Raw genomic sequence first — 3,459 nt, 5'->3', positions numbered from 1 at the left:
AGGGAACAGAAGCACACATACACACAGACAAATCAAACAAAGAAACACATTACAGGGGGTAAAGAAAAGAAAGAAAATGGGAGGGAAAGAGATGAAAAGAAGAGAAGAAGAGAAAATAAAAAGAAAAGAGACACAAGAAAAGAAAAAAAATATATAAAAGGGGGTCGGAGACAACAAAGGACAGTAGACCATTTAAAAGTGTATGACCAGTTTAGGGGAGAGGTAAGGATGAGATACAGGAGAATATATCTGGGTTGCAAGAAGGTGAGAAAGTAAGGGAGAAAGAAGAAAGTAAAATAAGGAGTAAATTTTAAAAGAATTGAGTAAAGAAAAAGGAAAAAGAGGTAATAATGACAAAGAAATAAGTACGAAACAAGTGAAGAAAAAAATTTTTTTATATTAAAAAAAATAACAGCAGCAGCTCCCCTGGTGGATGGGCGTGGTTTGATGTGGTAGGTCTTGGAGGCTGTTCTCAGAGGCTCCGCCCCTGCCTGAGGCAAAATGAGCAGCAGGAGGTGAAGTGCGCACCTTCACAGACTCAATTGCGGAGTCCCCACCCCCAGCCAGGATCGCAATTGCAATGGGGGAAAGGAAAAAAAAAAAAAAAGCTTGAGTCTCTCTTGGTTTCTGATAGCTGTTGCTCAAGGCGCTGTGTGCTGCTGGAAATGAGCTGGGAGCTCCTGCAGTCTAAGCTTGCGCACAGGCTTCCACCCACCACTGACTCCTTGTCATGGGTCGCGTAGGTGTGGGCACTATTTTTCCCTGTGGGCACCCGGGATTCGTGCAGTCAGTGCAGGGGGCGAGGTGCATCGTGGAAATGCGGTCCGTGGTCCTGTTCCCAAAACCAAATTCGAATTGCTCGCCCCTGGCGCAGCCGCAGCCCTGACCGCTTCTCGCCGGGAAGCCCGCTCCCCTGGTACAGCGGAGCTCCAGCTGCTTCTCGGCAGGAAGTGCGCTCCCCTGTCTCTTCCCTTTGTCTCTCGGGCTCTGTGCGCTTCCCCCATGTTGGGCTGGGGATCTTGTCTCCCCGGCCCGTCCTGGCCTGGCCTGTTTTCAGATTTCCCCTGTTCGCCCTCACTCACTCCGGTATCCTTGAGGTTCTATTCTTTCTGGAGTCCGTATTTTCTCCTTCCGTTCTCACAGATGACAGTAATATCCTTCTCGGTTTGATAAATGGGTGGGACAGAGTTTACAGAGCTCCCTTCCTCTCCGCCATCTTGGCTCCTCCCCTGAATACACTGTATTTAATTGTGCCCCTGTTCTGTGCAAGCCCCCAGATTAGATGGCATAAGACATTACTTCTGCCTCCAGAAGCTCAATAATAGAAAGAAAGCAACAAAGTTTTGTGGTAAAGTACTAGACTTTGGGGTCACACTTACTGGGTTTGCATCAGGCTTTACCACTAACTAGGTATGTGACCGAGAATGATTATTTAACCTCTCAGTGGGTCTCTTTCCTGCAACATAAATGCAGATATATAAAGTAAGATCTTTGCGAGGGTTAAATGAGGAACTAAACACACAAAATGTAGAAAAGGACCTGGCACGTGGTAAGCACGGGATAAATATCAGCTATTAGGATACACACTAATAACCTCAGTGAAAACAAAAAACACGCAGCAGACAGGAATTTTCCTGTCCCAGAGAGCAGGGGGCTTCTTCTGCAGGGGATGACACACAAATTGGGTCTGAGCATGGGTTGGATTTAGACCAGTGGATGTCACTCTGCACGAGCAGAAGCCCAAAGCTGGGAGGCAGGATGTGGGTGTGACACTTCCCGTACATCTCTCTGATCTTCACCAGTCTGCGTACTGTCTCTTTCAGTTCCCACCACACCCCTCTGAGGGCAGAATAAAATGCCAGCTCTACAGGTCAGGAAATGGAGTCTCAGACCTGAGACTTTTTTTTAAGTTTATCATTGAGCGAGAGACAGAGTGCAAGCCAGGAAAGGGCAAAGAGAGCGGGAAACATAGAATCTGAAGTGGGCCCCAGGCTCTGAGCTGTCAGAACAGAACCTGACACAGGGCTCAAACCCACAAGCTGTGAGATCATGACCTGAGCTGGAGGTGGACTCTTAACCGACAGAGCTACACAGGCGCCCCATGGAGAGGTCTTAAAAAAAGATAAAAACAACTTGCCCAGGAGCACCCAGTTAGTAAACAGTAGACTCAGAATTCAAACTTAGAGCTATTGATTTCAAAGAATGTTCTCTTCAGACCACATTCTGTGGCCTCCACAGTCTTGGAAAGCTTGATGAACAGGGAAAATTGGGTGGAGGAAGGAGAATGACAGAGGTAGGCTCAGAATTCCCCGTTTAAGCCCCATCAGGGATAGGATGGCCTGCTGTAATTTTGACATTTTTCCATAGTTAACGTAAAGCCTATGAAAGGATTGCTTTAGGGGCACCTGGGTGGCTTAGTTGGTTAAGCATCTGACTTCAGCTCAGGTCATGATCTGACGGTTCGTGGGTTGGAGCCGCGCATCAGGTTCTGTGCTGACAGCTCAGAGCCTGGAGCCTGTTTCGGATTCTGTGTCTCCCTCTCTCTCTGCCCCTCCCCCACTCATGCTCTGTCTCTCTTTGTCTCGAAAATAAATAAACTATCCAAAAAAAGTTAAAAAAGAAGAGAAAGGATTGCTTTAAACCATGTGTAAAGATTAACAGGCAGCATCTTATGGGACGGTTTGATGAGGGAAAGTTCTAGAGACAAGAGGCCAAATTGACAAACTCCTGACAAAGTCCAGGCAAGAGAGTCAGGAGTCTGGCTTTCAGGGCAGAGGGACTGAGAGTGGCAATTGTGTCACAGAGATGAAATAGGACTTCATCAGTAGGACTTCAGATGGAAACTGAACTCAAGGAAGAGTCAAGGGAGTTGGGCATCCGGCCAAGATGTAGGGCCTTGAAGGAGGTTGGTGCCATTATGAGAAGGAAGAGTTGGTGACAAAAGGTATTTATGAAAACTGTTCAACTTGATGTTACTGCTACTGACACCCAGAGAAGACTCAGGGAGGGAGCAAGGCCCCAGTAAGGAAGCTCCAGGTTGGGCTGGATGTGAAATAGTTTTAAGCAATTCATTTAACTCTCTGGTGAGTATGAGTGCCCATCTCCACTCAACAACGTGTAGACACAAAGCATTTTAAATAAGCGGTATGGGGTTTCTATTCTGAACACCCCATCTAGGAATCAGGTCCAGGAGGATAACCTGCTCCTGAAAGAATTTAAATTTGTTTGGAAGCCTTTAGTCATTAGCTCCAAAGTAAAATGGTTTAACAATAAGAAGATCTACAGGGTCACATAATGAACAGTTTGGGGACAGGTAGTGTTTGAGGCCTGGCCCATCTCAGCTCACCTCGACCCCATCCTGCGTAGTTCAGGGCTTCATATCCCTGCGGGATAACGCCCAGCCCCAGACCCATGAGTCAGCTGGTCTTTATTAGCAAAGACATATTTCTCAGAGACCCC

At 47.0% G+C, this 3,459-nt stretch overlaps 1 protein-coding gene across 1 annotated transcript in view; it reads left to right on the top strand.

The window, feature by feature from the left end:
* The window catches only part of LOC115277422 (laminin subunit alpha-3-like), a 154,939-nt gene that overhangs the window by 124,335 nt on the left and 27,145 nt on the right, over positions 1-3,459 (top strand). The window lies entirely within an intron of this gene.

Source organism: Suricata suricatta, chromosome 14, assembly GCF_006229205.1.
Source record: "Suricata suricatta isolate VVHF042 chromosome 14, meerkat_22Aug2017_6uvM2_HiC, whole genome shotgun sequence".
Taxonomy (NCBI): Eukaryota; Metazoa; Chordata; class Mammalia; order Carnivora; family Herpestidae; genus Suricata; species Suricata suricatta.
Note: the sequence above shows the minus strand (reverse complement) of the source record. Positions and strands in the feature narration are given on the sequence as shown.